Raw genomic sequence first — 22,800 nt, forward strand, 5'->3', positions numbered from 1 at the left:
ACCTGGAAAATCCTCCTCCGCTGCTTCCCATTCACACAGCCACAGCCACATGTGATCATCCCCACCAAGTATCATCTCCTTTAATAAATCACCGAATTTTTTGATTCACCAAGTCCAGGAACTTCCCGGGAAGTGTGGGAAAAGACCAGTCGAGCATCTCTGGTGTCAAGAGAAGGACTTAAAAAAGGGTTCCGAGGATGAGAAGCCTGAGAAAAGCCGCACAGCACAAACATGCAGTTCACCAGAGGAGCATGTCTCTCCCTCCTCTTTACCACCCACCCCACCCCCCCCCCCACACACACACCGCTTTTACTATCACCACCAAACGCTTGGGAAGAAGCTGGCTGCTCTCCACCTCAAGCACGGCGCGGCCGCCGTGGGGAAGGGGGGCTCCGCCGCCCAGCCCTCCCCCTCTGCCCTCCCACCGCATTCACTTGCAGATCCCTGCCCGCCCGCCGGAGCCCGCACCGCTCCGCGCCCGCCCCGCGCCCGCCCCGCACCTCCCCGTCCCCAGTGCGGCAGCTCCGGCGGCTCCAGCAGCCGCAGCGCCGGCGCCAGGAGCGCGTGTGCGTGTGCCCGGGTGTGTGTGAGTGTGCGTGTGAGCGCCTGCCGGGGAGGCGAGCAGGGAGGGAGGAGTTTGGCTCCCCCCTCCTTCCCTTCCCCCCCCCCCCCTTTTTTTTTTTTTTTTTTATTAATCAGGAGCAGTGAATGGAAACCAATCAGCTGGAGAGCCCCCTCGGCTCGGGCTGCTGCATGCGGGAGTTAAAAAGTGCTGCTGCCCGAGCGGGAGCCCCAGTGCGCGGCGGGCGGGCTGAGCGGCGGGCCGAGGGGCAGGAGCTGCGCTGCCGCCGCGCCGACCCGGGCCAGGCTCGGCCCCGCCGTCCCTGCGTGCCGGTAAGGAGATGCGGCTTTGCGCTTCTTTGGGAACAAGTTTCAACTGTCACCAGGCTCCTGCCTCCTTCCTTTTTTTTTTTAACTTCTTTTTGCCGGGCTTACTGGGAATGCTAATTAAGGGAGGGGGGGGGCGGGGAGGGGGAGGGGGGCAAGCACTTATTTTGCGAAGTTGGCTTGCGGAGGGCTCCGCATCCCACCGCCACGCCGGGGAGCCCCCCCTGCGGCTCCGCGCCGTGCCCGCCGGCTCAGGGGCGTGTGGGGACCACGTTTGCTGTCATTTTCAGTCAGGCGAAAGGATGCGGCGTTTTCCTGGGAATTGTTACCGCCAGCGAGACACTTCGGTCGAGGGGAGGTGGTGAGAGAGCGAGGTGAGGGTCGTGTGTGTTTGGAAGGGAATAATAATAATAACAACAACAAAAGGAGAAGCGTGATGAATAACTAGAAAATAATAGTAATAAAATCTGTCTCGGGGTCTTCACGCTGCCTAGTTGCTGTGAAACGGATACAGGACAAACCCCTTCGGATCATGAGCAAAATCCGAGGCGAAGTGCCGAGCTGCATGTAGAGCACAGTTGAAATGAGGCGCTTCCTCAGCGAAAAAAGGGGGCAGAGGGGGCAGATCTGGGGACGCTGCAGGAATTGACAAATGTGAAATCTTTTATTTGATAAAAGAATGGGTTGGGGAGTGATGGAGGTGGTGGAAGAAAAGGGGGTAGGCGTGAAGGCGTTTTACAGGAGAGAAGTTGGATAATTGCGGAAAGAAAGTGCTGAATTCGGTTATGTTGTAAATGTTTCTAAGGAGCTGCTAACATAGTTTGTATGTCAGATAGATTGAACTACTTAGATATTCACGTGTATATGACACCTAAATGCAAACACCTAAACAGGGAATCAAATACACAGTATGTATACTATATATATGTATTCTTACTCAAAAGGTTGAGTCAAGAGATAAGCAATAACAGTAGAGGTCAATGGCAGTGGAAAGAAGTCTTGTCACTGCTGCAATAAAATCCATATTTTACAGAGAGTTAAATGCAGTACTTTGTAAGTGCAAGTGGATGGTCACCTAAGTAACTCCTGATGACATTCAAGGATCAAGAACTTTAATGACCGAAATTACTCCCAGCGCGATGGCACAGCTGCTACTTTTATACAAATCAGGAAGATGGGGCACATTTTTCCTTGTATTTGTGTATGGTGTGGGATTTTGAAGTTCTGTTCACACTGCATGGGAGATTGTGTAGCAAAAATTACTTACAGAGTGTAAGGTCAGTCCTTTCTCCAAACTTATGATTTTTCTAGTACAGCTGGAATAGAGAATAAATACAGTTGTTTCTGTTCAGGAATCTGCGATGATGGTACATACATCCTACATGGTACATGCATCCTACATGTGTACTTCATGAGCTGTGTGCATGAACATATGCGCAAGGAGAACACTACAAACAAGAGCAAGGTTATTTCTGTTCCCTTTTTTCATAGGACCATATGTAATAGCACCCTGAAAACAACATAATTCCAAGGGAATAAAATTGCTTGAACATGCAGACCTCTTTGGTTTTAATCAAAATAAACATAACTCTCCCAGTCAAGATAATGGCTTATCTCATGTATTTGCTGGGCTGAAATCTCTATTATGCAGTCAGTTCTGTGCAAAAGTGCTTGCATATTACTTAAAGCATTCTATAAAATTGATTAACATCTGTTCCTGAGCAATATAATGCTATGGGTAATGGTGCATCCCTATTCATTTCTTTTTTTCTAATTCCTGTTTAAAGACAGTAAGTTTGCATGTCACAGGAGAGTCAGGGAGGGCTTGGAGGCTTATGATCAAGATCAAGTAGATTTCTTTATCATGGATATATACAGTTTTAAAGGCCTGGCAGCAATGACACAATTGGATAGCTCCTTTAAACAGCCCAAACATGCTAATAAAGACTGCAGGGCTGAATCCCTTTTTCCTCTCCTCAGATGTTATCTGACACAGCACCAGTAAATATATAATCTCATATGCTTCTGGCTTTCAGCTGCACCATAATCTTTCTGGACATATTTCTAGTGGCTTGCAGTTGACTTTTGAGCTGGGGGAGGGAGGGGGAAAGCAGCCAGTCTTTTCAGAATAACGTAATCAGAGGCAGCAATACATATTTTATTTTTTTTCCCCCAGGGGAAATGGCATTGATTCAGTCCTGTTGTAGTCCTCTGCAATTATCCTTTGCAGCCATTTAAGGAACTGGGGTCCCCATAGGGAATTAATAGTCCCTCTAGGTATTTTAGTTTTCACACCAGTTCTTGCATACCTCCATGCCCGCACTCCAAAGATTACATTTATAGACATGGTCATAATTTTCAAACCAAGTTGTTCAGCTAGGAATATGCGTCTTAACTTCTAATTCTTCCCTCCCTCCCTCCCTGCTTTGTACAGCTCTCCCATGCAAACAGTAACCTGCCGTTCACGGCAGCCTTCCCTTTCATAAAGTTTGCATTTTGCCATCTGCTGTTTCAATAATATTTAGTTGAGAGACTTCCTTGAAAGCAAAACACACACATTAAATGTTGTGGGGGTTTTTTTTCCCCTCCTTTCTGCTGAAGATGTCAAAACTAATGCAAACTTGATAGAAGTTGTGAATATGCCTGTGCTCTCACCAGCTGAGATCCTGCCAGAGCATCTTCTCTCTACGAGCAATCCTCTACTCAAGGGCACACTGGGTTCCTTGGGCCAGGATCCTCTCTCCACTACACTATCCCCTCGGGTCTGCTACGTCATTTTTTCTTTGACTGAAGGTTTCAGCACACCGATCTGCTGCTTGTTAATAGAATCCTACAGTGTTTTGGGGTTTGGAAGGAATCGGTATTGGGGTTTCCAGTGGATGCCTGTGTGCTATGTAGTGGTCAAGCACATCTAGAGGGCAACGAGATTTATCTGTTAATACATGAAATGGTGGTCTCCATCTCTTGCTTAACTGAACTTTTTAGCATGCTGTCTGCCCTTTGTTGACTTCTTTTAAACTACCTTCCCTTTCTAGTGCAATCTTGTAGCATTATGGCTCAAGATGGGCAGGAAATTGCTTATGGATCTCCTTGGAAATGGTGGCTAATTACTAAAATGAAAGGTAGCTGAAATCTATAAAAACAAGTGGGTAGACTCCGTTGGAAACAGCAGGCCCCACTGTGATGGTGCCTCATCTTGCGTAATGGTTGCAGTTCCTCTAGTGGCTCAGCTGCAATTATACCAGAATAAAGTAGAGTCGGTTTTCAGTATCTTTTGATTATCATAAGCATGTGGGAAATGCCATTAGAGGGGCTGTACCTTGGAAGCTGGTTGTTAGGGAGACTTCTTCATTAACCCCTTAAAGACCTGGTTAGCTGCAGTAACTTCCCATTTTTTCCAAGGCTTTGCATTGTTTGGGGTTTGCTTCTTTTTTCCGAATAATTACTCAGGTTCACAACTCTCAGAAACAGGACTGATAAACTTAGTTGTGATTATCCTGACTGCCATATGGGGCCAAATTTAGGACCTTTTCAACATAAACCTTTAAAGTGAATCCCCTGTCCTGCCCATGAAGTGAACAGCTTTGTGTGCCACTGAACCAAATCTCTTCTGCTGACTCTATGCAGGATTTAACTTTTGCAGTATAAACACAGTTCTCAAGTTTAAATGTGGTCTGGCTGAAATAAAAATCCAGTGCTAGCTGGTTTGCTCATGCTGCTTGCTTAGTCATGGCAGCTCTTTCCAAGGAGACTGGAGAAACTGGGCTCTGTGAGGAGGGAGATGTTACAACATCCTGCCTTGTTTCATTTGGGATGGGGAGAGATGAGATGTTGAGGGAATGTTTAGAGTGATTAAACCCAGCTGTTATCTGTATTGCCTAACAAAAGGTACCGGGGAGATTATTAGTCCCTGTCTGAGCTTTAAAAACACTCTTGCAGGATGCATAATTAATGCAAAATATCAGCAGAAAAAAGTCATTCGCTCTGTGTTGTGAGCGACACTGCAGTGGAACTAGGTGCAGAAAGTCCTGGATAAAAGCATTTTTAAACTTTGACTACTTCTTTTCACATCCATTTGGGTTTTTCTTGCTGTAAATCTCAGCCGAAGAGCTTTTCTCTCATTCTTCCTCAGTGATTGGCTGATATCTGTTGGGAGTCCATCCAGCCTTGGGTTCCTAAGCTTCTCCAGGGCACTGCTGTGTGTCCTAACCCTGATCACCCATCAGCGGCTTTCCCTCCCCATTTCAGGCAGCATTATCCCTCCTTGCACCCGTGACCATCTCCTGTACTTAAGGTGTGGCAGGTTGCCAACCGAAGAAAGTAGGATAACTGTAGTTCAGGACTGTTTAGAGTGCTGTGAATTAATGTTACTGATTGACACAACCAGTCTTGTGGAGCTGCTCACTCCTCGAGTATTTTCCTTTCAAACCAAAGCAGAAAAGACAGTTTTTCCTGCAGCTGCAACCCCCTTAGCAGTGGCGATGAGCAATGCTGATGAGGAAGGATAACTGCGTCTTTCTGGTGAGGGGAGCCTGCGAGCCCTGCCAGGATGGAAAAGGCACGTCTGGCATGGTGTCCTTCATGAGTTATGGTGTTGGACCTCTGAAAAGGAGTTTTAAGAGAAGAAGTGATTGCTTAACTGTGACAATGCCAGAGCACTTAATAGAACTGTGCTGAAACACCCAAGATTACACTGATACCACATTGTCTTTCTTCACACCCAGCCACAAGACACCCTCTCCATGCTCTTTTCTCTTTGCCAGGCACACAGACAAAAGAGCATATACATTTCCATCTGGTCACATTCAGGAACAGTGCCAACCTTGCTATGTTTTAAGTAACCTGTTCAATAATGGCTTTATTCTGGCATTGCGGGCAAATGCTTTATGGATTAATTAGCATTTCTTGTCAGGATATACATATGTATTTATATATAGTCAGAAAGTGCTTAGTTCTAGCCAGAATGTGACTATTAGATTTGGTTTGCAACATAAATACCCGTCATAACCCCTCAGCTCTTCCCACAGAAGAGAGCACTTTATGAATGAGATCGGCCCTGTACTATCTGGGTACCTTAATTCCTCTCAGCTAAACTAATTCCATTATCTTGCTGTAATGTTTACAGCTGCCTGCGAGATAATAGGTAGTGTATCCTTCCAGCATTCCCACTTTCTCATCTAATCACAGAGCCAGGGCAGGAGGACCTGGGAGAAGGGTCAGCAGGAATTGAAAATTAGCACAGAAATGAAGCACTAGTTGGGTTTCCCCAGGTACTGCAGGTGCATGCTTGCCTGGGTGTGAGGGCCTGCTCCCTAACTGCTGCATTTCAGTTGTCAGTTAATAGCTCCTATAAGCACAAAGGCTGCTTAATCAACACGATCATTAGTGTGTAGCTCCGCTTTGGTGTGAAGGGTAAAGCCAAACTCAAAGGAAATACTTGCCTCTGACGGTAACTCCTCTTTGTGTTCTTGGAGGTCATGGCATACAGACCTGTCCCGTGTGTGAGGCAGCGGGGTGGTGAGAGAACCACGTGTGCCTGTGGGTCCCAGCTGGGGCACCGACACCGTGCAGCATGGGGGACAGCCTCTGTACTGGCGTTCTCTAAGTGAGAGGGCTTTCCCTTGGGTGAAGGATATCCATGTGTCTTCCTCCCTCATTTCCCCCAGTTCCCACACATTAACAAGAATAATTAAAAGCACGGTTGCTTCTAGTTTTGCCCTAAGCATTCAGGTGAAATCTGTCTCCTCGCTGAATTGATTCTCTTTGAGTACCTGGTAGTTTGTAACTTTAGGGTGTCATTAGTTTGGCAATCATTATTTGACAAAAGCATCTTCATGGACAAAAAGAAAATGAAATAGCTTATAGTATCCTGCGAAAAAAAAATAAAATACAACCACACAAAACCCCACAAAAAAACCCCCACTATCATTGTGAGTGAGGTGCACTGTGGACATTTGGGAGCCCTGCTTCAAGTAAGGAACAAGGCATAGCTGATTGACATGAGACCTTCACTCAAAAGCTGTTCAAGTATTCCACAATGTCTAAAAAATATGTCTTCACCGCATCCCCCCCCCTGTGAGACTGGCCTGTATAATTGGCCTTGTTTTACAGCAGGGGGAAGCGAATCACAACGGAGGTGAGTGACTTGCCCAAGGTCACACAAGGAGGCCGTAGCACAGCAGGGATGCTGAACCAGGATCTTACAGCAAGTACAGCTTGCAGTCAACCCTCCTGCCTCTCCGCTGCTCACTTGTGTTGTTGGAGCTGATCAAAGAACGGATGGGGGAAAAAAAATCAGATTTGGGTCTCTTTTTTCATCCAAAAGCAAGCCAATTATTTTTCTCAAGGACTTCTTGCAGTCACTTTGACACTCTTTGCCCAAAGGATTTTCTGGATGCTTTTTGCTTGTTTGTTGAGCCACATTCTGCGTGGAGGGGAACGGGGAGGCTGGGTAGCTCCGGAGCCATCTGGGACAAGACTGAATATCTTATTCCCAGGAGAAAGGAATCTGAGCTGTCCCCAAGCAAGGTGGCAATGACCTTCCTCTCTGCGTTGGCCCAGTTGGACTGCCCAAAGAGGTTCTTTACCATTCCCTGCCATGTCTATTCCCACCTACTTACGCCTGTGGGAGAGAAGGGGATAAAAAAAAGTCTCATAAAAGGCTGCCTTTTCTTCACGCTGCTGCCCATCATTTAGGGCAGCCAGAGGTCACACCACGCTCTTGTTCTCGTCCATTCCTGTATGAATTAATTTCAAAGCACCACTGTTTTGTTTCTTGAATGAGAACATGACGTACACCAATACCCCTGCAATGGGTATTGATCCTGGTATAAATAAACAGAGAGAGTAGAAAAAGACACATTAAAAAGACTTATTAAATTTACAAGTTATATGACAGGCTTAGATCCAAGTAGTACCAGGTTCTGAGCTGTGTGCCACCTACTGTGCCCTAATGCTTTTGGAACTGGCCTCACAAACTGATGGCCACTACAAGAATTCAAGAGGGCCTGTTTCCTCATTTTCAGTGCGAAGAGTGCTCTGGCAGATCACAGAGCAGGAATATATAGAGTTAGAATCCCTTTCAGGGAGCAAATTCCTTTTGTGAAATTGGTACTCAATTTAGCTGTCACTGCTGAAAGGGAAAAAGATGCAGAAACAACTTTTAAGTCCACCAGCCACATCCCTTTAAGCAATTCGTGGTGTGCCAACCAGTTTTATAAAACTCTGTATTTCATCTAAACTCCATTTAAGTTTAAATAATATGAATGCCCTGCTATGGTATTTCCCTTCTCACTGCTGATAAATTACCAAGTTATTTCTGCTATAAACAAAGCAGTGTTCTTCTCTCTCTCTGCCTTATCGTACCTGGTCCCAGAGCAGTTTACTTTTAAATATACCAATAAACTGCACTGAAGTCCACAAGACTGTTTGAATACTTAAGTGCCTTCCTGGATCAAGATGTCAGGATCTTGTAATGGTTTACAACTTTGCAATTATTTCCATGGTGACCAAACTATGACCTCCAAAAATTTGTATACTTGGTCTCCCTAAATAGTAGACTAGGAAAAGTGGGAATGAAAAAAAGGAATAATCATCATTTCCCACTGAAGCCCCTAGCTCATTTACACAGCATGGAAGTGGATTCTCTGCTGTCCTGCTCCCATTAGCAGCTGGGGACAGTTGCAGTGGGGATGCAGAGGACTGGACTGAGATTGTCACTGGCTGGCTGGGTCTGCTGGAATATAGCAGGAGCATCTTTCCTTTGTGCGAGTGTCGCTGTGCATTAAATCTCTAAAGCCAGTTCTTAGCTCAGATTCTTCCTTCTGGTGCCTGTGTCTTCAGGTCATCTGCACTTAAGAGGAAGCAGCGCATAAGCATCTGAGGGAAAAAGCTGGCCCAGTGTATCTTAGTTATTAATATTTACAGCCATCAGCACAATTCTGCAGACAATCTAATCTCAAGCAGCTTTGAAATTCAGTGCTTTTCAGTGCAGCGTTTCCCATCAGAAACAGAAATGTGCACTCTGATTTGCAGAAAGGATTTCTCTTCTTGGAAAAAACCCAACAAAACAACACAAAAACAGGCTGCCACTTTTCTCAGTACAGAATTTATATTGTTATTAAATTAAATGTATTAACATATTGTAACATGTTAGGGTGCCTTTTGCGGGATTTCTGAAGCAGCTCCTCATTAATCTACTGTATTTCATTTGTCAGATGACTCAAAGATACTTGATACCACAGTTACTTTAAGGTATGACAGTTTTCCTTAGCAACAGGTTGTAATTTCAACCAGGCTGGCAAATGAGAGGTCAGAAGCTGGTTGCCACAAATCTAGGAGGTTAAAATACACTGTACATCCTTGTTTCCTGTTGCAATACCATCCTGAATCCTGGATGCAGAAGTAAGTACTGGGGTTACTCAGGAACAAACAGGTTTTGTCCTCTTGGAATTGCTCATTTAATATTACATATACTTTGTGTTTATTACAGAGGTATTTATATTTGGTCAAACTGGCATTAAAGCCAGCCTTCCTGTGATGCAGGCACCTCAGGTGCAGATTTAGTTTCGAGCCCTGACCTGAGCAAGTATCTATTACATCTCAGAGGCTGTGGGTCACTGTGGGGTGGAACTGCTGGAGCAGTGGTGCTGGCAGGGAGGAGGTTAGCAACAGTCATCCTGACATGGGCAGGCATCCCAGCCTCAGGAGGCAGCCAGAACACTTAGTTCTGGGTGAACTTAGCAAAGGTGAGCACATAGACTAGATAGCTACCAGTAATCACTGCTTCAGTAAGTGTTTGACTGGGGCCAGGTTGGTGCAATCAAAATGACCAGAGGTCTTTTGTTAAGTCCCAAACTTAGTGTGCTTGGCTACTACATGAAAGAAAGTACTAGATTATGGCAGTGGCAGCAGTTTCCAGCTCTAGGAATGGTGGGGTGAGCACAAATAGGAGATAATAAGCCAGCTGGTGCTTCAAGTCCCGTTCTTAACTTCCTTCAAAGATAATGTGGCTGAAGGCTTATGTATATATATATATATATATATATATTTAATATACACTACTGAATGCAGTGCGGGACTCATGGTTATCCCAGCTTTATTTATGGGATGTGCTGTATAAAGGGTAATGAGGACCTAAAGGGGGCTTATGAGAAAGGTGGGGACAGACTTTTTGGTAGGGCCTGTAGCGATGGGACAAAGGCTAATGGTTTTAAACTAAAAGAGGGAAGATTTAGATCAGGTATTAGGAAGAAATTCTTTACTGTGAGGGAGGTGAGCCACTGGAGCAGGCTGCCCAGAGAAGCTGTGGCTGCCCCATCCCTGGAAGTGCTCAAGGCCAGGCTGGATGGGGCTTTGAGCAGCCTGGTCTAGTGGAAGGTGTCCCTGCCCATGGCAGGGGGGTTGGAACTAGATGATCTTTAAGGTCCCTTCCAACCCAAACCATTCTGTGATTCTATGTTTTCAGGCATCATACAGCTTCCTATGGTCTCCTTCCCTTACACACTTGTCTTCTTCCATTGAACTGTTTCATTTTCATCTGTTGTTTCATAGGGTAACAATCCTTTGCCTAGCTTTGTGGATGTTAGAATCATAGAATCATCTAAGGTTGGAAAAGACCTTTAAGATTGAGTCCAACTGTTAATCTAACACTGCCAAGTCCAACACTAAACTATGTCCCTAAGCACAATGTTGCCTCTGGGAAGACAAGATATGCCAGGAAGCCAAAAGTTCAGTAGACATCAGTGTGTTGGAAGTAGGTCTTTGTCCTCACAGGGTGCGGCACAGGGCTGGATGAGCTTGCTTTGCACTTGCTGTTTCACCCTTGACTCCAACTGCCCGAACAGAGCAAAGAGACCAAGTAAGATTCAGCTGCAAGCTGGGATAGATGAATTATTGTAAATAACTGAGCTGAGCCATTAGAAATAAGTTGCTAATGTAAGCAAGATTAACTTGATGTGCTGCCTGAAATGAGATATTAGAGATGATAGGGGAGAGAGAGAAAACTTTTCATTTAGATGGAAACAGGACTGATTAATTAAGCAGTAACGAACAAGGAGCCTTGCCTTGAATTGATATGAGGCTTGCAGTGCTAATTTAACACAAAGTACAGCTCCCAATTTGTTATTAAATTAAAATGGCTTTTAAAATTGTTTACTTTTTTTTTTCCTTATCTGCTTCTGTGTGGCAAAATGATTATTCTGGCTAGTTACAGAAACCAATCAGAGCAGCAGAAACTGTAGGTTGAAGAGGGGAAAGATTGTCCTGTTGTGTAATTAAGAAATATACAGTAATATCCATGACATCATGAATAAGCACTTCAAAGTAGTAAGTGTGCTCTGTATTGCATATTAAACTAACAATTAGCATGCTAACAAGCTGCTCTGGACATAGAGTGGAAAGGTGTTGCACTTTAGGAAATGACTGCTTCTTATTTTTTTTAGTCTACAGATCTGCTCACCTGACTGATAAATATTATTAAGGAGTAATAAAGAAGAAACATTTCTCGTTTTTCTTCCTTTCCCCTTTTCTTGCAATTTTCAAAGCAGTTTTAATTTGGAAGACTTTGTGGTTACCCCATACAAGGGAGCTTTTGCTATCCCACATCAAAGTATATGATGGAAATGTGGGACATTGTGTCTGATAGACAAATGCTGTAGAACAACAGGGAAAATAACCTTATAGTGACATTGCTTTCTTAGCCTCAAACAAGTTTTGCTCTTGACAGGAAGGATTCTATGTAATTTATTATAGGAAAGCTCAACAGTAGCAATTTGTCATGCATTGTGATGTAATTTGATGGGTTCATTTCTTAAATGAATTATGGATTATGGATTACCTCTGTATATCAACAACAGAGCTGTATCTTTTATGTAAATATTCCCTCAACTTTTCCTTCCTCTTCCAATCCATTTCCCGTCATACAGAGATGACTTTTCTCACATCTAATCTTTCTACTAATAAGGTGTTTAATAATTTAGCAGCCTAAAAAATGAGCATATTTCAAAGGAGTTGGTATCAATGGTAGTGTAAGAGCCTCAGGCTACAAAAATGTGGATGAGGCTACCAAAGTTTTAGAGTCAGGATCCCAACTGTCTTTCTGCTTCAGGCAGCTATTTTATTAAAGTTGGTATTAAACAACACCGCCTAAGGTCTGATTAACAATTTATGACTTCCTAAGAAGGATTAGCAGCAGCTTATCATTTTTATATTTAAATCTTAATTTGCATCTAAGAGAAACCATACCCAGGTTTATATTTTCATTGTCTATTATTTTTATTATTACTGTTGCTGGCTCTGGAACATTGCTTATGTGAACATTGCAGGCACCAGTTTGTTGTACTGATGTTTTAGTACCTCGTCCCCTTGCATGCGTCAGAGGGAAAACTGGCCTCTTGTGTCATGCAGTGGGCTTGATCCTGCAAAACGATGGCTTTTGTCTCTTGCAGGGCTCAGTTGCTTTTCACTGTCCCTGAAGTCCATTGGGATGGATGGTGATCAGCACTTGGCAGAGTCAGGCTGAGATCTGCAGGTCCAGGAACCGAAGGCTGTGCAGCTAACATTACTTTAGAAAATGAAATCGAAATGTACATGACCAGGGCTTGCCTGATGTACCTTCCCAGAGAGGAATTTTCCTTTTTGACATTTACTTTGTACAAGTAGTCACATCTATGTATCAGTGATGCTTTTCTATAAGTCTCCCAGCCCTGCTTATTAGGTTACTGCTGGGCAGTCTCTAGTAGGAGAGGAGGCAGGGGGTTGATCCTGCTGCTATATTCTAGGAAGCAACAGCGGGAGTTGTTGCTTTTTCGCTATTGCAGAGGCAGCCCAGGAAGGAGAGTGCTACCAGGTGGCAAGGGGGTGGGGAGTAGATAACAGCAGATCTGCTGGCCTAACTTTGCTCACTTTTCTGAGTATAACACCAGGCCAAAGACATGGAAATTAGTGGAACAGAGTGGAATTTAACTCACTTCTGGCAAAGCTATTTTTTATTTTTGTTAATATTTTTTTTACATTTAAATGTAAAATAATAACAGTGGTCTGTTCTGTTACCAATTTTCAAATTGACCTAATGCCCCTCCTTGACTTTGTCTTCTCCAAATTCAACAGCTTTAGAGAAGTGTAAACCATATTTTCTTTTTTTTTCCCCTGTGTATTTCCATTTCTGATACTCTTCAGTGGATTTAACACTCATTTCACCAAGGGCTGGATGTGGTGGTCATAGCCTGTAGAGATAAGGGAAGAGATTGTCAGTTAGGGGCTATGAGCTCCACTGGCTCGCAGCAAGGGAGATGCTGTTTGTCTTCTTGAGCTTCTCTAGTCAGTAAGACAGTAAAAGGCTCAAAAGAAATGCTGATATTTAAGCATCTTCAGTGCTTTATTTGAACTCTCAACATCTCCATGGCTTTTCTTTTAATCAATAGCTTAGTTTTTGTCTTGGACTCAAGGGCTTTAAGTTTTAAAATACTAGAGCCATAATCTGAACGCTGCTGGTTCTTCAAAGCAAAACCAAACATTAACATATTCAGAGGAAGGCTCATCTTCCTAGCTTTTCAGGACATGATAAACTCAATTTTAGTTTTAGGGCTGCATTCATATTTCAAGGATCTGCTGTTAGAAATACTCTGAGAACTGCGATCAGAATATTTTCTTCTGGCACTTGCATTCATGTGCCTGTGGGCCATTACTGTCAGTGGGATTTAAGAAAATGCTCAAAAGATTGTGATGAATCAGGGACTGAGCAGTACCTGCGAGGAATAAGGCCTATAGATTTGGGATTAGCAACATTTCAAGGTTTCTAACTTATTCTTCAGTTCAGACTGAAATTTTATCTCGTCACATTCTCAGCCAAAAGAGGACAAATTAATATTATTCCATTGACTTCCAGGGAGCTGTAATGGTAAGCATGAGCTGAAAAACTGGACCAAGCGAGCAGAAGAAAATGCATGAATAAATTATCAACAGTGGGCTTGCCCAGGAACTGAGAGCAGTCAGCTCCCCCCGCTTTCTTCTCCCTTCCCCATTAAAAAATCCTCAGCCATGTAGCCAGAGAGCAGGAATGATATCATGGGACTTCTGTGGCCAGTGACACAGCAAACAACAGTGTAAGCAAATAGTTCATACTTAATCTGTGTGATGAATTATTTATTGAAACTATTCTACAGCAACATATTGTTATTTATTTGTATTAAATTAGTGCCCATAGGTCCTAATTGCATGAAATGGGGCTCTAACCTAATAGAGTCCCAGCTGGCAAGTGTGTTCAGAGAAATCAGTCTTGACTGCAGGATTATTTAACCAAAATGTGGCTAACTTCGCAGGAAATCATATTAGAAGAGAGTGATTAACTGACTTCTACCCTGTAATAGATATGTAAGTTAAACATGTCAGCTATGCTTTTGTCCAATTAAAGTACACCTATTAAAAAAAAAAATAGCTGAATGCCTACTGTATTCTGATTCATTGTGCTGCCACTGGAATGATTCTAGTCTTCTGTGTACAAGATTTTCAGGTATGGTCAATGTAAATTGCAATCACAATTATGGCTTCTGGGTTTCCTTAAATAAATCAGAAATGAAAAAAAAAAAAAAAATCAACCATGTAGGTCTGTCCGTAGCACACAATATCTTATGTGGAGGAACAACAAGTTATTAGGTCTAACATAAGGATATCACAATTCTTTGAAGAAAGTAAGAGAAAGAACTAGGGAATAAAAAGTGAGGTACAGAACGTTTGCTGGGAGCTCCTGGAGGTCCCTGGAGACAGTGATATGTGCCTTCAGTGGTCTTCAGGATAAATTCTGCCCTCGGTGTCACACATTTCCACAGTTCCACTGTATTTGTGGGTAGGACCGTTGCCAGGAACATGGCCTCTTCTTTGCTTTGTTTTTCATTTTATCCTATTCTGTAACTGCACAGTTTGAACTATGCACTAACTAGCGCCTAGTTATATATAAGCTGTTCAGCCTTGGTCAATAGGTATTTTATGGTAATCGCAAGTTGCTTTCTGCAGCAAAGATAACAGAGTTTGGTGGGAGGTGTTGGCTTTGTTCCACATGAGTCTGCAACAGAATGGCACAGTTTGCAGATAAGGACATGATGTATGCATCAGAAGAACTGCTAGATGAAAAAAAAAAAAATCTACCTGGTTTGTACACATCTCTCAACCTCTGCTTTTGGATACTGATTACTAATCAAATTCCACAACACACCAGTGCACTAAAATTTTCTCATGTGAACATCGTTTCCAGGAGAACATGTGGATGTCAGCTTGCAGTGGAGTGTCAGCTGGCCTGAACCCAAACTATAAAGTCAAATACCTTGACACAATGAAGGTGTTTGGAGACTGAAATGAGGTTCATGTTGTGCAAGTGGCCTCATCTTAACAAGACAGAATGAGTGAAAAGCATAAAGTTGTTATCTCTTAATATCTGCTCCTGCCTTATTTCATGAATCTTTGCAGAATCAGCAGACACCCAGCCCTGCATACCCCAGTTTTAAATGGGTTACTGGTACCCAGCTCTGCGCTTTCCAGCTCAAGTCTTTCTGCTGCTTCAACCCAGCTCTGAAATGTGTCCCTCCAGGTTAGCTTGCATAAACATAAACCCCCACATTAGCATTGCAAGCAGCCATTGCCCTCAAAAGCCAGTAGTTTGTCTGTACTCAGTGCATGTTTGCCATCTGCTAATGCATTAAAACAAGGAGAGAAAAAAAAAAAAAAAGGGAATCTGGGCCAAGTCCTTAATTGGAGTAAATCCATGTGCAAATAGTAACTTTAAGGAACTGTCATCACCTTTACCAGCTGGTGAATGAGCCTCTGTGACTGCAAAGCAGAGGATGCTTTGGAGCATTTGGGCTATGCATTGGTTCTGCCTGACTGAAAGGATGCCAAAGGGAAGGAGTATGTATTCACAGAGGCAGCCTTCTGGTTGTTGTCTGCTGGGCAGAACAGTGTGTATGCCCACACATTGCATGCCTTCTGCACCTCTGGCTGCTTGGCTCTAGTCACAACTCGCATACCTTGTAATATGAACACTCAGCTTTGCTTTCTCAGTTCTAACCCTTCTCATGCAAACTCAGAAGCATGGACACTGTGCCAAAAATAGGAAGCTGAACCCTAGCTCCTGCAGAAATGATCTCTTTAAAAGCCATAAGCAAAGAGGAAAAAGGATGTGGAATGATCCCACACCAGAAAGAGTATTTTGGTTGTCTGTGGAATTTCTCCTCTGTCAGAAAAACAAACAAAAACCTCACAACCTTAAAAGATTACAAGAACAACCCCAATTCTTTTTGACAAAGGAGTGAGCATTTTAACCCAACTCCTGCTCAGGATGAGTAGTGTGTGACAGCCTGGCTTGTGCTACATATTTACTATTCAGGCCATTGGCACTGGAAAAAATACAGGACTGTCAAGGAAAGAAATGTAGAATGGTGAGAATTTATAAAGAATATGATTGTATTTTACTTCTAAAATTCTATTTTCAAAAAGAAAGAGCGACTCACAATACGGTAGATTGGTAAATGCCTCTGGGGGAGAGCTATCCGGGAATAGAACAGAACACACTACAAAAACAGTAAACTAGCGCTACTTGGGCAAGGTAGTTCAGTAAGAGGGTTTAAAAGGCCTCACAAGAGGAATTTCGCATCTTTACTTCGTGGCTCACCCTCACACTCTTGTCTCTTTCAATAAACCATTACTCTGCTGTTGAGAGTACCTGGCTTGCTGGCTGGTATTGCACATCTTTTGGTACGTTGGTACCAACATAGCTGGTATTCGTCAGGGGATTGGTAAGCAGAGGGGTTTTTGAAAGCCCTCTGCCTTCAAGGCCCCTACTCAGACCCTAGCTAGAACAGATGCCAGTAGTCGAAAGCACCATTAGTACCACCTAATGGCTCTTCAGGAAGCAAAATGAGTATTGCCATTCCCTTTCATACAGAAAAAAATAAGTAGCGGTAGGTTGTATTAATATCTGCATGTATCATCAACAGATGTATCAACATCATCTGTTGAGTGAAGCAGTAGCAGAAGTGACACAGAGGACAGCACTAGAAAATGAGCTGTTGGCTCCTTGGCAAGATGGGCTGAAGAAACTCTCATTGCTGCTGTTTATCCCTTATCTGTTCTGTGGACAAATAAAAGCCTTCAGCCTCTGCAGCTGCGAGTGTCTACACTACAGAAACATTGCATCAGTACAGAGATGAAAAAAAAACCACAACCAAACCCTCATTCCAAGGTAGCTGATTTGCAGTGGAGGCAGGCACGGGAAGGATTCCTGTATTTTTGGGGCCCCGAGTTACTCAAAGAGCCCATATCCTGTGTTTTCTCATATCTGCAGAGACAGGACAACTACAGACAGGGAAGTCTCCTATCTCAGGGTGGAATTCACTTTTCTCACACTCTAGTCATGCAGTGAAAGACCTGCAGTGAATATACCTGATACATTTAGGCCACATTTTTAAATCTTAAAACTTTGACTTGCAGTATCTCCTGCCATGGAGGGGCAACAGGAAAGGGTAGATGAGTGGATTTGCTTGCAGATTTGCAGTCACCCATTGGAGACTAGTTTTTAAAAAGGAATTGGATAACTCTAGGTTTAAGTGTCAGTGCCCTGCCTTTCATGAGTAATCCCTACTCATGCTGAGTTCAAATTTTTTTTGTAAAGTGCATTTTATCACTGCCTCTTAAGGTCTTTATACCCCAGAGCAGATAATTTGCAAATTTACAATGGAAAAATTATTTCACGAAGCCAGTGGTGACTCACTTGAATAGGAGCTTGCAGACTGGGACACTGGGGTTTGAACATTCTCTGAGTATCCATGCTTTGTAGATATGCCCCTTACTAGAAGCGCAAGCATGCAAAAAGAGACCATACGACATGCATTTGTAAATAAACAGATTTTGCCCTCACACAGATAGATGTATATGCATATTCATCACATGCAGACACCTTTTGCCTTCCACTTAAATCTTAGTCACACCTAAAGCTCAGCCTTAAGTTTCAATTCATCAGAAAGGCATGCACATTCATCAGTATTCTTCCAAGGGAAAAGCAAAGCACAAACAAATTAAAATTGTAATAGCTGAGGACATGATCCTGTTTTCTGTCATTTAGACTGTCTGGTCAAAGGACAGGACCTACATGTGCTCTTATTTGCATTGGATTATTGGTCTTCCCTCTCCACCAGAGATCCTGGAAACATTTTCAGTGGAATTCTGTGAGTTTGAGAGGTTTAGATTTTAGTGAAATTATTCTCAGCTTATGTGACTAGTAGCAATGAATCAGGCCCTTATATTTTAGGGTTTTGGTGGTGTTTATTTCATCTTGAAATTCACTGCTGATGTGATTCTTTGTTGCCCACTCTTAGCATTCATTTTACTTAAAGTGCTGACCTGTTAAGGTAAAAATGTTGTTATACAGGGATTTTAATTAGCACTGAAAAGTAAAATTCCTAGATTTTGTACATAAAAAAAGCCTTGAAAACGTGAAGTCTATCAAGGGGGAAAAATATAAAAAACTCTAATCTTTTAGGTCAGTCCAACTTATGATTTATTTGGAGACTTGGAGTTGGCAATACAGTTAATTTAATTGCAATAATTTATTACTTTCTTTCTAACTAATAGCTTATTACATTACGGGCAATCTTATCTCTCAGCTCTCTGGAGCAAGGCAGGTTTCAGGACTCCATCTCTCTGTTCCTGTGGTCTCACTGGCTCGCCCAGGTACAGTCTGGACAAGACACGCATATGCCTTCATCACAAGTGGCTAAATAAAATGGAAATGTATCAAGTGAAGGTGATTGCTGATGGCTGTAACACTTAACACACTCATGTTCCTCTGTGTCCAAGTGCTTTGCAAGTAGGAACTAATTACGATGTGTTCAGTAATAATGGTATGTTCAGGGAGATGCTAAGTTGTGTCCTTGCTGCGATAAACTGCTGTGCTGGGATAGGAAATCACTAGATTACAAAATAGAAGGACGCAGCTTTAGGGTAATCCTTCTGTAACCTCATGCACCCAGGTCCTTCACTGGAGATATGCACACATCTAGACTTCTGCACAAACACCTACTCTTCTTTCCAGGAGACATTTATACTTTGCCTGCATTGCTTTTGCTTCGGCTGTACCTGTGCAAAGGGGCTGCAGGGCTATAGGAACTTTTGCCTTTGTGTGTTCGTGATAGGACACCAAAGAAGGGCTGGTAAAACACCTTTTAACTGCCACGGGTTTAAGGAAAGCTGAGTAACCCCTAAAGCATTTTCAGTTACATAATGCAGAGCAAGAGAGAAAAAAAACATCCCCTCTTTGCTGCTCTGCTCATACTGCTGTAGCAGAGTCATCTTGTGTTTTTCCTTGAAGTATGTGATGTCACAAAAAAATAATTACTTGAGCAAATTGTAATATTAACCCAATCATAGCTGCAGGTAATAGATAATCTTCTTTATTTTGTGGGAGAAAAGATAGCTTGTTTTAAAAACTTACTCAAAAACATGCCCCGTTTTTTATGAGGTGTCTAACAATAAAGAAAAGGAAAAAGCATTATCCATGGATTTTCTCATTTGCCTTATTTGTAGAAAAACTTTCAAGGGATAATTCACATTTCCACGGCCTCTTGTTTATTAACTTCAGCAGATAACCCTTTTCAGGAGTTAAGTGTGCTGCATGGAAGAGGTGGTGTCAGATGCTCCCTAAGAGGCAGCTAAATTGCAGGGTTGTGCTTTGTCTGCTGAACTGACCTCCCGCCAGGCTCCGGGGGCTGCCCCGGAGCTGCCCCTCGGGGGTGCCAGGACATGGGGATACAATTGATGTTGCCCGCCAGGGAACGACCGGGTCATTCTGGATGAGAGGGAACTATCAACCAGCAAATTTTTAGGCATTAAATGAACTTTGGAAACGAGCAGCACGTTCTGTTGATTTGGCCAAGCTCCAAAAAATGTGAAGTTCATGGCATTTCTGGGCTCACCCATCACACATCACTGATGGCAGTTTTGCTTTTTTTTGTAACAAACGGTGCATAGGTGAACTTCCCTCTCCACGGGTGCTTCAGGAATAGAAGTTCTTAAAAAAATATACAGCCACTAAATGGCAGTGGTGGATACCCTAGTTACTGGCAATGTTCAGGGTTATGGAAGAGTACCCACCTCCTGGCCAACTTTAGTTTCTTGACATTAAAAATTTATACTGAAGTACCAGCCCTGTAAAATCCATTGATTACTTGTTCTAATGCAAGAGAGAAGACATTTCTGGACCTCTTCAGTGTTTATAATACAGATTTAGTGAAAGTGGATGTTGCCAGTTTCATGGATAGTGAAACTCGGGTTGTATTCTTTCTGCTGGTCATTGCTTAAGTGGCATTTGATGGCAGTTTCCCTAGGCTAAGCTGCTGAACACCCTTTTCCTCCTCTCAGCTTTCTAAAAATTAAGTGTAATTCAACTCCTGTGAACATTAGCCTGCAGATAACAAGATAGCCAAAATTCCAATGGGTGCTCATTTAAAGAGGTCATTATTCTTTATAAATAAATAAAAAAAAGTTGGTCCTTTTTTATTGGCAAGGAGTATGATTACTTTTCTCATCCACCTATTCTCTGTTCAGTAAATCCTATAACAGACAAATTCTAAAAGCAATTTTTAAAGGTATTACAGCACAATTTTACAACAGATAACAGACATGCTGAAAACTTATTTTTTTTTGTTTGTTTCCCCCAAACCTTCCTGAAACTGTATCGTTTTGACCTCAGCTTTCCTGGTTAGCAAAGCACTAAAAACACAGAAGATACTAGATTATTGGCATAGTTAGCACAGACCATGATCTATTTAACTGGAAGAAATAGTTCATTTTCTAAAATGCTGTTTTAAGAAAACAATATCAAACAGAAGGTGTTTACATTCAGAAGGCTGGGATAATGCATTTGAAAGAAAAAAAAACAAAACAAAACAAAAAAACCCCCAAAAGACAGGGTCAAAAAGAAACAAAAAATCCCCAGCCATCCAAATAGACTGTGGAAAATGAGAATGATTTAAAAAAAAATCTCTGATCAAAAAAACATCTGCATGCTAATCCTGGTGTTTTCAAGTGCAACAACAGAGTTGAGGCAAACCCCCACATATTTAAGAAGAAATGTGAGAAGCAAACAAAAAAATAATGATGAATGGATTAAATACAACCAAGTCAGAAAAATTGAGAGAAAGAAACAGATTAAATCTGTGCATTCTTTCACAATGGAGCTTTTGCTGGTGTGACTGCATATTCAGCAGTGTGAATATTATAATTAGAGAATGTCAGCTCAAGCAAAATGTTTTAAAACCTTCCCATTAATAAGCAGATAAACTACTTAAAAATACTGATTATATTAGGAAAAAGGGAAGTGTTTGGGTTTTATGTTTCAGTTTCTTTCATACACTGTAACACATTTAAATAGCAGATGTCTCTTCCAAGCAGTGTTTGATAGCGGTACTGTTGATTTTGATACCGAAGTGATAAGAACATCTTTATGGAGGGTTTGGTGCTATGCTGCAGGTCCCAGAGCTCGCTGGTATCCGTGCAAGGGCTGAATCCGGCAGCAGGCAGAGATCCCACAACAGCCGCTGAGTGGTACCAGCCCTGTGCTGTGTCCTGTTAGCTAGTTGCCGCTGCCCGTCAACCGGATGGATGAGGCCAGCGGGATGGATGAGGCGAGGTGCACTGTGGTGCTGGTGTGGCAGGGCTGGGTGCTTTCCTCATCGCACTCCTGCACAGCCCTGTAGGCATACCCTTACAAGTGCTGCAAACAAAGAGCGTGGCTCTGTAGGACGGCAGGCAGCAAGCGCTGCGCAGCACTTTATCCCAGATTGGGACCGGAATGGGAGCATGTGTGAGAGAGCTCCCGAGCACTGTGAAACATGGATGCAAGATCAGTGCAAATCTCTTTCAACTCTGGAGTTTGGGAAAATTTTGACACTGAATTGCAATTAAAAGTCACTGCTTCTTTTATAATAGCAAGGCAAAGCTATCGGGGTATTGAACAAAGGACAGCTATGAATTCAAAAGAAATTTAAGCTAAAAGTAAAATTAGCTTTGGTGGTTGCAGGTTAGACAGATGAGCCCAGTCCTGCAAATACTTATGCACAGATATATTTTTAGATACATGACTACATGTGTAGTCACCTGCTTATCATTCAGAGATTGAAGGAAGATCTAATCACCACATGGCAGTGATCTTAAGGAAGATCATCATTACAATGTAGCTTAAACACATGCTTTTTTAGGTCTCTTTAAGATACTATTCCAACAGAACTCAAAAGTTGGCTGAACTCTGAAAAATAGCAGTTGAAAAATAACTGCTGATGTTTATATTCATCTTGGGCTCACAGGAAAACATTTGTCATTCAGAAACTCGCTCAGAGTTTGCTTTTTTAGCACCCAAAAGTATCAGAGCATCTTAAATTTTTTGTCAGGCTCTACCTGTGAGGCTACGGTGCACATTTTCTCCCCGTTGTGGCCAAGCTCTGTGTTGTGAGCAAGACAGTTTACCTGAGGTGTCATTACAAAGTGTGAGAAAATTGTCATCATAAATCATCCATGTGAAAATAAACACAACCTCTGGGATTGCAGGATTCCTTCCAAAATTTTTGCCTTGCTACGAAGTATCCTGTAATCTAATGCTAGGTTGCTGTCTTTTTCAGTTGCTCAAGTGCTGTTCTGCATTTCTAGGTTTCCAGAGAGTCACCATGGCAGTCAGACTGTTAACCCAACCTTGAAGACCAAACAACAGCGCAAGCAGCAGCCTGGTTATGAGTCTGTAAACATTACCTCATCCGCTTCAGAGAAATTTTAACTCTCTTCCCTGTTCAGACAATGAGATAGAAACTGCCAACTCCAAAGTCAACTGTTCAGATTCCAAAAACATTAAAGATTATAAAAAAAAAAAAAATAAAA

At 42.6% G+C, this 22,800-nt stretch overlaps 1 protein-coding gene across 1 annotated transcript in view; it reads left to right on the forward strand.

Moving 5' to 3' along the window:
- The first annotated feature begins 715 nt into the window (after window positions 1-715).
- CDH6 (cadherin 6) overlaps window positions 716-22,800 on the forward strand; it is a 107,973-nt gene continuing 85,888 nt past the window's right edge. The window contains exon 1 of the mRNA XM_055706021.1: window positions 716-894. The gene's annotated coding sequence lies outside the window, so the exon portion shown is untranslated. The remainder of the gene's footprint in view (window positions 895-22,800) is intronic.

This window comes from Falco cherrug, chromosome 3 (genome assembly GCF_023634085.1).
Source record: "Falco cherrug isolate bFalChe1 chromosome 3, bFalChe1.pri, whole genome shotgun sequence".
In the NCBI taxonomy this organism is placed as follows: domain Eukaryota; kingdom Metazoa; phylum Chordata; class Aves; order Falconiformes; family Falconidae; genus Falco; species Falco cherrug.